Source organism: Triticum dicoccoides, chromosome 2A (assembly GCF_002162155.2).
Source record: "Triticum dicoccoides isolate Atlit2015 ecotype Zavitan chromosome 2A, WEW_v2.0, whole genome shotgun sequence".
NCBI classification, from domain to species: Eukaryota; Viridiplantae; Streptophyta; class Magnoliopsida; order Poales; family Poaceae; genus Triticum; species Triticum dicoccoides.
The window spans coordinates 251,668,017-251,679,617 of NC_041382.1; positions in this window are offsets into that span (position 1 = coordinate 251,668,017).

An 11,601-nucleotide genomic window follows, 5' to 3' on the forward strand; every position below is an offset into this window, starting at 1 on the left:
TATATAATGATCATTGCCTGGATATAATCATAATTATTTGAAGTTCTATCAATTGTCCAACATTATTCTATTTTTCTCGAGAGAAGCCACTAGTGAAATCTATGGCCCCATGGTCTCTTCTTTATCATATTTGCCTTTGAGATCTACTTCTATTCGCTTTTATTTTCAGATCTATTAATCCAAAAACCCAAAAATACCTTGCTGTATTTTTTTATTTTGCATTTCCGCGAGATCTATTTATCCAATCTACTACAAATTTATGTATCTTTTTACTCGAGAGGGATCGACAACCCCTCTTTCACGTGGGGTTGCAAGTATTTGTTCTTTGTGTGCAGGTACCATTTACATAGTGTTGCATGGTTCTCCTACTGGTTCAATGACCTTGGTCTCATCACTAAGGGAAATACCTACCGTAGCTATGCTGCATCATCCCTTCCTCTTTGGGGAAATACCGATGTAGTTCAAGCCGCATCAAAAGGAATTTCTGGCGCCATTGCTGGGGAGACATCATCAACATCTATTAGGTTCCTAATCACAAATCTGATCTCCTTGCAATTTACATTCTTTGCCATTTGCCTCTCGTTTTCATCTCCCTGCTTCAAAAAAATTGCCATTTTATTCACCCTCTTTTTCGTTCGCCGTTTCTCGTCGGATCTCTTATTTGCCTGAACTTGTCATCATGAGTGAATTTTGTATGGCAGAAACATATGATGTCCTAACTCCTAAAATTGGACGATCTGGCAATATGGATGCCAAAACTTTTGTTTTGGGGCAAGGGAATGTTATGGGAAAAGAACATATCCAAGAATTTTTCAATTGTGTTGGAAATTTAAGTCTTGACGATGCTCCTATACTTAAAGGACTAAAACTTATGCGGAAGCCATTTCAGCACTAGTTCTGAAACTAGAAAATTAATTTATCTGTACCCATCCTACCTTGCAAAGATTGTTTTATGACACTACAAAAAAAGACACATCCATTACATTTTGGGCCGAACGAAAAAAAATTATGTCATACATATGACACTTCTATCACGATAATTGTGACAAAAATCGGTATCATCATAGATGTGGTGGGCTCCTACTTCTATGACAAAAAATCATGACAGAAAATGGGCTTTTCATCCTGGGCGAGCCGGAGACGCAGCTACATGGCATTCTTTGGGCCATCCATGATGGAAAAAATCATGGTAGAAGCGAGGGCGAGGAAAATTTTGGGGAGTTCCCGGTTACGGTGGGAGGTCGGGGGCCGAGCGATGCGCGTTTCTCTCGTACACATACGCGCGTGTGTGCAAGGCGTTGGCTCTAACTGAACCCGAGCGAGGCGTTGTTGGGCTCTAACTGAACCCGAGCGATTGCACTGCAGGCTACACGTTACTGAACCCGAGCGATCGATCGATGGCTGTTAACTGAACCCGATCGAGCGATTCCTTCGCTACTGCTGCTAACTGAAGACGATCGATGCTGCCTCTGGGATGAATGGTGAGCGTTGTGGGGGGTTTGGATGAACAGTGAGCGGTGGCGTTGCCTCTGGATGAACAGGACCCCATGGTGTGGTGGAGGGCTGGATGAACAGTAGACGGTGGAGGGGTGCCCGTGGAGGGGTGGTTGAACAGGACCCCGTGGTGTGGAGGGCTGGATGAACAGTAGACGGTGGAGGGGTGCCCGTGGAGGGGTGGTTGAACAGTAGCCGGTGGAGTAGCGCGCGGTGGAGGCTGGATGAACAGGAGCCCGTGGAGGCTGCAGGAGGTCAACGGTAGCCCGTGGAGGCTGGAGGAGGTCGACGGTGGAGATGAACAGTATCCCGTGGAGTCCCGTTTTGTGGTACGCCACACCCCTCCCGATGAACAGGACCCCCGTTTCGACCGTAGCGCTCCAACACAAGTCCGTTTCGTCTGTTTTGTGGTACGCCACACCCCTCCCAATCAACAGGACCCCCGTTTCGATCGTAGGAGGTCCGTTTCGTCCGTTTTGCGGTACGCCACACCCCTCCCGATCAACAGGACCCCCGTTTCGACCGTAGGAGGTCCGTTTCCTCCGTTTTACGGTACGCCAGACCCCTCCCGATCAATAGGACCCCGTTCCGAGTGTAGGAGGTCCGTTTCCTCCGTTGTGCGGTACGCCAAGCCTCGTTTCCATAGCTTGTTCCGTCCAAGCCCTCCTGATGAACACGACCACGCATTCCGTTCCGGCCCAGCCGGTTGGCTCCCACGCGTTCCGTTGCCTCGTGATGAACACGACGCATTCCGTTGCCTCCCCATGAACATGACGCATTCCGTTGCCTCCCCATGAACACGACGATGACGTTGTTTCTCCGTTCCGACCCAGCCATGTACACGAGCCCTAACCGTACGTATGTGCGAGTAGGCGTTCGAGACCCCGCCCGTATGTACATATACGTGGCCGTATTTTCTTTCTTGCACCCTGGCCGTTGTACGTACGTGTACATGCTACGTGCGCACCTCTACTACAACACATACGCGCCTCTACTACGACACGTGCGCGCCTCTACATCCACCAGTATATATGTACGTACACGTCCGCGACCAGAATGACAACGCTACGTACGCTTCGACCAGGTGGGTCCCGACTGTCAGGCACTTCCTTGCGTGCGAAGATGTATCTGGTGGGTCCCAGCAGTCAGGGGGCGAATCATTTTTTTTCCGGACGCACTTCCTTGCGTGTGAAGATGTAGCTGGTGGGTCCCAGCAGTCAGGGGGGCGAATCGTTTTTTTGCCCGGACGCACTTCCTTGCGTGCAAAGATGTAGCTGGTGGGTCCCAGCAGTCAGGGGGAAATGTTTTTTCGCGAAATACGGTGTCCCGTCCGGTGGGTCCCCGCTGTCAGGTGGAGGAATCATTATTTTGCGCGTAATAAGGAGGTACTTCCTTGCTGCGGCCATGGACCCAGCTGTCAGCCTCTCCAAGTACAGTCCACGTCCGATGGAAGTCGTTCCTTGACCACGTTGACCACGCCGCGCCGAGAGCACCACGGCGGTGGATGACGGTGAGGACTAGGAAGGGGATGACTCGGAGCCAGGGAAGACGCAGCAGTGGATGCCCACGCGAAGAGGAGTACGAGGGTTCACTGGTTCGGCTACGATGTGAGGTTGTTGTTGCCGCAGAATAACACGGGGTGTCGGTCGTTGACCATGTTGACCAGGCCGCGCCGAGAGCACCAGGGCGGTGAACGATGGCGAGGCCTAGGAAGGGAACGACACGGAGGCAGAGAAGACTCGACAGTTGTTTCCCACGCGGAGGGGAGTATGACTGTACGAGGGTTTATTGGTTCGTCTGCCGTCGCCGGAGAATAACAGCATGTGTGGGTGAGTAGAGGGATGGCTAGGCCAGCGATGGGAGTACGGTGGGGCGGTGAGGCCCGCGCGGCAGCACAGCCGGCCGCGGGGAGGAGGGAGCAGGCAGACCCGCCGGCGCTTGTTTGAGCGGCTGGAGCAGGAAGAGCAGAGATTGAAGAAGCACGACGGCCGTTCGATGGACATCCAACAGTTACTGCTTGTGCGTCAACCTTTTTTTAGGAAAGCCTCAAATCTGTGGAAAATAGCATACAGCCCATCTGCCATTATTTCTAATAATTTAAAGCCCATTTGCTAATTCTTAAGGTTTTTTTGGAGCCCATATTCTTTTTGTTAGCATTACAGCCCATATTGTGTCCACGGTTAAAAAATTATACGAAATTTTGCATACTTCGGTGCGGTCCGAACTGTTTTTAATCCAAAAATTTCGACTCACATTCAAACTGATTTTAAAAATAAATGTATATCAATATAAAATCCAACTAATTCTCCACGCATATGTAATTTAAAATCTTGAAATAAAAAAAGATATTTGAAACTAATTGCCGGTTTGATGTGTTTTAAAAATGTACAGCCCATTTCTCATTACTGATGGGCCATTTTCTCGGCCAGCCGAATGAAAGCTCTCCTCGTCTTGAAAGATTTGCAGCCTAACAGGCCTGACAAAGCAACTTACTTGGCAAATCACAAAAAAACTGGGTTGTGGCCGTGGACCCAGCTGTCAGCCTCTCCACGTACAATACTCTTCCGATGCAAGTCGTTCCTTGAGCACGTTGATCACACCGCGCGGAGAGCACCACGGCGGTGGACGACGGCGAGGCCTAGGAAGGGGACGACGCGGAGCCAGGGAAGAAGCGGCAGTGGAAGCCCGCGCGTAGAGGAGTACGTGGGTTCACTGGTTCAGCTACGGTGTGAGGCTGCCGTCGCCGCAGGGCCTGGCCAGCGGTGGGAATAGTAGGGGCGGTGAGGCCTCCGCGGCAGCACAGCCGGCCACGGGAGGCAGGAGCATGTGACACGACCAGCGCTGCTTTGGGCGGCTAGAGCAAGAAGACCAGAGGTTGAAGAAGCACTACGGCCGTTGGATGGACATCGTACGGTCACTGGAGCTAGAATCGTTCATATTGACTAAGTTGACAAAGCCCTTCGTCCCCGTCAACTTAGTAGGCCCACAAGTCAGCCTCCCACCAAGGTGGGTCCCAGCTAGCCGGGGGAGTATTCATTTTTTTTTGTAATAAGGAGGCACTTCCGGTGGGTCCGAGCTGACAGCGGGGGGAACGTTTTTTTGCAAAATACGGTGGCCCGTCAGGTGGGTCCCAGCAGTCAGGGGGCAAACGTTTTTTTTGCAAAATACGCTGGCTCGTCCAGTGGGTCCTTGCTGTCAGTTGGAGGAATCATTATTTTCCGCGTAATAAGGAGGCACTTACTTGCTGCGGCCGTGGACCCAGCTGAGACTCTCCATGTACAGTATACTTCTGATGGAAGTCGTTCCTTGACCACGTTGACCTCGCCACGTTCCGTTGCATGCACGCGTCCATGGGCGTGGTGCGTCCCCACTGTCAACCTCTAACATACAGTCATCTTCTAATGACTCTCGGTTGTTGACCACGTTGACCACACCGTGCCGAGCGCACCCAGACTGGAACGACCCGGAGATGGGGAAGATGGGGCGGTGGAGTCGCGGATGGAGAGGAGTGGGAAACTTCACTGGTTCAGGTGCGCAGCAGCACAGCCGCGGTGCCGCCCACGGGAGACATGAGCAAGAACAGAGGTTGAAGAAGGAGCATGGCTGTTGGATTAACATCCAACGGTCCAGCTGCTAGAATCATTTGTTGATTAAGTTGACAAAGCCATGCGTACATGTCCGCTTAGTAGGCCCACAAGTCAGTCACCAAATCTGACGGGTCCCAGCTGTCAACGGGATGAATACTTTTTTCGCAAAACAAGGAGGCACTTCCTTCCGTGCGAAGATACAGCCGGTGGGTCCCAGCTGTCAGGTGGAGGAAACATTTTTTCAGCTTAATAAGGAGGAACTTTCCTTGCGTGCGACCATGGACCTCGTGGGTCCCAGCCGTCAGGCTCTCCACGTACAGTCCTCTTCCGATGACTCTCGTTTGCTGACCACGCCGCACCGAACGCAGTGAGACGGTGGACGACGGCGAGGCCCCGGACGGGAATGACTCGGAGATGGGAAAACGCGGCAGTGGAGTCGCATATTGAGAGGAGGAGAAGGGTTATAACTGGTTCTGTTGCGGCGTGGGGCTGTAGTCTGTGGAGAATAACAGGAGCTGTCGAGGGGTGGAGGGATAGCCTGGCCGGCGGTGGGGTAGCACTTCGCAGCGATGCATGCTAGGCAGAGCCGCTAACCGCCAGAGGCCGGACCAGGCGGTCCCGGCGACGCTGGAGGAAGAAGACGAGAGATTGAAGGTGCATGTCGGCCGTTGGATATAAATCCAATGGTTGTGGATGACACAATCATTTGTTGACCAAGTTGACAACACCCTGCGTAGGCTTCGACCTATTGGCCCACATGTCAGCCTGCAAAAATGTGGCATATATTTAACCCATGTTTTCTAGAATGTACAGTCCATTTGCTGGGCTGGGTGAACAAATAATTTTGCGTCAATCAGGCCCATTTATATTTTCTAAGAAATCCCAGCCCATTTTCGCTTCCTTGAAATACACGTATTAGGTGGGCTCGTTATATATATAATGTTATGTTAGAAGGAGCAATTAATATCAAAGAATAAACCGAAGAGGCACATTTTGTATATATATAATTAAGAAATTAGCGAGTTATTGCTCAAAATAAAAATGAGCGCGTTATTATTAAATTGGTCCTTAAAATCTTTGCAAGCTTTTGTACACAATCACCAGGATTTTCCTTGCCTGCGAGTCAAAAACAACCAAGATTTTCCTTGCCTGTGAGTCAAAAACAACCAGGATTTTCCTTGCCAACTTCCGTTAAACATTTACTTTTATAAGTTAATAACACATGGGATGTTTTTATAATGTATATATAAGTCTCTATAAAATATACGATAATAGTAATAATATAAATCTTTCCCTAATAATAAAGCATGGATTGACTCTTTGGGTTCACCGTCACAATACGCTTCTTTCCGTGAATTTATGCTTTCAGTTTTTTCCGTTAGTTTTGATCGACAGTCCATCCAATTGCTATGAGGCGGAACTAAAAACTTTGTCCATCCAATTGGTCCACGTCCACATTCTCTTATTGGGCCTGCACGCATGTTTCGGCCTGCATGCACGCTTCTGTATCTGTACCTTACCTGATTTTCACACATGTACTCGGAGTAATCCCACCTCAATTGCTTACAAGAAAGTCTACCAGTTTATATACCTAGGAAAATTGCATATCAACAACGAGCCTCTTGAATCAACAAACACAGAATGAGAACGAAGGGAAATTGTACAACAAAATGGCAGTCCGGCGCGAAGCTATTCAGTCCGGCGCGAAGCTATTCAGTCCGGCGCTCGCCGGGGTGAGGATCCGTTGGCTTGGAGAGGGAGGTGTGGAGGAGCACGCGGGACAGAGGGCGGAGGAGGATGGAGGTGGAATGACGAGGTCGGGCTATAGACTCGGAGTGGACGAGCCACGGAGAGGCCCGGGAGCCACCACGGCAGCCACGAGAGCGAGATGGGCCTGGCCATGCTCGGCGGTCGTCAGCCGACTTCGTGTTTCTCTGCTTATGATCCCTGACCACCTGCTGCCCGGGGTCGGCTACATGTTGTTATCTCAGTTTGCTTGGTAGTTTCATTCTTGCTTAAGATTAGACCTATCCGTGTAGATGCAGATGGACATTGGAGGTACAGTGTTGGCACTAACGACTTGGATAAAAATATTTTTGTATGCACTCCGAGTGGGTCAGTCTATATACACTTAAAATTTCACATTCAGTTTCCTTCAGTTAGACGACGGCAAGGAGATAATGCACTCCTTTTTTCTGAAAAAATATCATAAGGGACATCTTTTGGAAGAATGACGAGCCATGTTGGCCGTGGTTGGAGTGAAAGAATTACAACTTTTTTGTGCCAAATAATCAAATATAGCACTGGTTCAGAAAAAAACCGAAACCATGAGAAATGTTGTTGTTGGATGTCAGTGCGCATCATATATCCTCTTGGCCATGCTGGTCATAACAGCAACAACTTTCTTCAGGCTGGTGATGCTCATATTGTCAATCATTCTCACTGTGGTGCCTGAGACAAAAACTCCTAAGGCAATTTGGTAATTTATGATGTTATTACACCGGAGCACATGTAATGACAGACCTGGTAAAGAAGAATAGAACGTAAGTGTGTGCCGCACGGGCCCTTTTGCTAGTATATATAATGTGGTTAGAAGGGAAAACATAAATTGGACACAACATTACTTTTATAAGAGTCCTGCGTTTTATACCCCACAGTAGGCATACTAACAAGTTCACACACAAATACAACAGAAAAGGTAAACATTCATATCAAACTTAGGTTCACAGGACACGTTCATATTCATAGCCAACATTCACTATCAACAACTCAAAAGATTCATATATACACAAGCTCAGCATATCTATGAATCCAAATGATTGATACATCACACGACAATATTCATACATAATTCACAAAAAGATTCAGATATACACATGTTCAGTATGTTTATGCATCCAAATGATTGAGATCACAGCCAATATGATCCATGGATGAACTTTAATTACCTAGGGTACAGACTGGTAAATGGTGTTCAATCGGAGGTACTTCTTGCTAAAATTAGTTCTTGTACGAGTAAACTTTCGAGTACATCAGAGGCAGCACATACAATCTGAACTTTGCTTGTAGGTTTATCCTCAAATAGTGGCCTCGTGCCAAGGGAGGTTTGAGCAACTCGGCCACTACTTTCATCTAACTAGTTTACTAGCTCATCTTGGTCCTGTATCTCGCCAAAATTCAACATTGCAGACGAGAAAGGAGGCGGTTGAGAAAATGAACCACCCAAATTTTTTGTGCAGTTCAACTGAAATGGAGCATCCTTGGCATGCAGACTGATTAAGTGCCAGATGAATATACGCGTCAACCAACTTGTCTGGAATCTTTAGACTCCATGCCATATAGTTCGCTACCATATGTGCCGATAACCAAAAGGCACAAGTTGGGACCAAAGACTAGATTGCGTTTTTCTGGGCTATGCACCAAGCAATATTTTTGGTGTTCACTCTCCTAATACTTGGAGTTTGACAATTGGTTGATGTTGGTTGATACTCGAATGAATATAGGCACTTCTTGTCAACATCTATGCTTGTCTGAGTGAACTTTGGAGTACATAGCAGCAGCATAAGTACCTGTCCATCTGATCATTTTGTGCAGTTCCACTGAAATGTCACACCCTAGCTAGTCATGCATTAGAGTGTTGCATCATGTTTATTCTTTCATCAGAAACCTGAAATGGGGATGACAGAACCCCCAGCCCCCTCTGAAACCAACTAGGGTTTACTAAAAACTTTTTCAATGAACCTGAAATGCCCTTCTAAAATGCCCATCATTTTTGTCCTGGTTCAGAACCCCTGACAAAAGTGATGCACATTTTCCTAGGTCATCCTAGGGTCTTTGAATTAAATCATAGATATTTGAATTTGGGCATTTAAAATTATATAAAATATTCAGATGCCCAAATATCTCCAAACTAAAATGTTTCATGTTGGAAATAATCCAACTATGGACCAGGAGTAGTTTGGTGATTTTAGGAGTTGCCTAAGTATTTTTAATAAATCAACAAAGTTGCAGAAGTATTAAAAAAACAGAAAACAGGAAAAAATAGAAAAACTTACCTGGCGCCCAGCACCCGGCCCACCTGCCGGCCCAGCCCAGCGCCGCTCCAGCGAGCTGCTTGCCGGCCAGGCAGGCAGGCAGGTGCCCGACAGCGACCGCAGCGCGCGCCACGCACCTGCTCGCCGCTCCCCTCGCCCGGTGACGTCGTGGATCGCTCCCCCTCTCTTCCCCGAACCCCCCAGACACCCCCTCTCCTCTCCAGCTCCTCCCCCTCGCGCCCCCCAGCCATGGCCGACGCTACCGTCGCCGTGCCTACGTCGTAGCCGCGCTCCCCGCCGCCCGTGCGTCCTCTCGTCGTGTCCAGGAGCTCCGCCGCTGTCCACTTCATCGAGCAAGCCGAGCCCCGAGCGCTCGCAACGCCCGAGTCCACCGCAACGACCTCGCCCGAACCGCCGTCGCCGGAGATCCCCTTCAACACCGTCGCTGCCTCAGCTCGTCCCCGACCCCGCCGGTGGCCTCTACGGGTGCGCTGTGAGCCTAGCTACCCCTCCTACCCTCCCTCTCTCGTTCCCGAGCCATGTAGCGACCTCCCGGAGCTCAACCGCACCCACCACCGTGGAGCTCGTCGCCGACGTGCTCCCGGTCACCCTCCGACCACTCCACGGTGTCCATCATGCTCACCGCGTCACGTAGCACCTAACTAGCTACTCCCCACACCTCACCGACCCCCCTAACGACAAGTTCGACTTCGGCCGAACTCCGGTGGCCGCCAAAGTCGTCGCCGGCGCGAACTCCGGCCACCCCGACCCCAACGGACTCCACCAAGAGCTGCGGCTCGACCTCAGCTCCTCTCCGGTGGCCTCCGCGGCTCGTTTGGTTGCCGAAACGGCAAAAATCACTTCCGCCGCCGCGTCGGGCTCGCCGGCGGCTAAACGCCGATGCAGCCGACCCGGGTTTGACCACGGGTGGGCCCTGGTTGACTCTCCTGAGTCAATGACAGGTGGGGCCCAGCCCTGTTAATTAAACAGGTTTATTTTAATTAAACTTTAACTAATCTAATCACACTGACACGCGGGACCCACTGTCAGGTTTGACCCAGACGTGTCCCGTTGACCTGTTGATGTCACACTGACGTCAGGCTGACGCAGTAATTGATTTTCTGGATTTAATCTAATATAGGAAATTCCAGAATATAGTTTAAACTTCAAAAATTCATAACTTTTTATCTGTAACTCCAAATCAGACAAATTATATATGAAAAATGATCAGAAAAATCCAATCTATCCATCTGTACTATTCTCATGCATGATTAAACAAGTTAACTTGATGTTTAATGCAGAAAAAAGAAAAACACTTTAAAGGGCCATGTATGAGTTTGAAATTTGAATCTTTGATTCAAATTGGTTCAAACCCTTCTGGTCTTAGTTGCATTAGCCCAACACACTCATATTGCCATGTTTCATGCATGCATCATATTGTTGCACATTGTTTGGTGATGGTTGTGTATCGGTGTTCTTTGCGGCAGGTTCTGCCTCCGAGGAGTACCGTGATTACCCTAACGAAGAACTGTATCAGTGCATCGAACCATCAGGCAAGCAACCAACCATTTGATCATATCAATACAATCCCATGTTCTCGCTCCTGCTCTCTTTTACTGCATTAAGACAACGCGTTTCAAACTGCTGTGTGCTACGGTAGTTGAACCCACTTCCTCTGCATGACCTGTCATTGCCACAGTAACTAGATGAAACCCACTAGCATGTGTAGGAGTTGATTGAGCCATATGTATGTGTTGTTCCTACCTTGCTATGCCTGCTATGCTTAGAGTCGTGTCAGGTCTGGTTCATCTGGGTGATGGGCTAGAGTGAAATGATTATGTCGGTAATGAGAGTGGTGTGGCGAACACGATTTGGTAAAGGTATCGATGAAAGGCCATGTAGGAGTACATGGTGGGTTGTTTCATTGAAGCCGACCTTAAGCACTGAGATCTGTATGTGTGATTTAAGATACAGCTACTACCATGCATTGGGCCCTGAAATATGACCCCGCTCGACTTCTTATCCACCCTAGTTCTCTGTCCAGGAGTTGCAAGTAGTTTCTGGTGTTTGTAGCCTACTGGAGGCCGTGGACAGCGCTGACCGTAGGGGTGGGCTGTGATGCGGTAGGTATGTGGCACGGTGTACCGAATACCCGTTAGGTATCTCGGGAACCCTGTTCACATCGTTTGGGGCTGTGAGCGAAACCTCGGCCGGGTCTCCTCATGGATGGAACCCGAATAGGCGATAAACCTGGACTAGAGACTTAGGTGTTTAGGTAAGTCGTGGTCTACACCCACGTCGGCTTTCGCTTGAAGTCTGCCGAGCACATGTCGTGTGCAGACGCTAAGTGGTGGAAACATGTATGAAGAAGTACACCCCTGCAGGGTTATCATGATCTATTCGAATAGCCGCGTCCGCGGTAAAGGACTACTTGGTTGCCTATACAGTTCATAGACAAGTAAATGGAAACTACTAAAAGCTTCAAG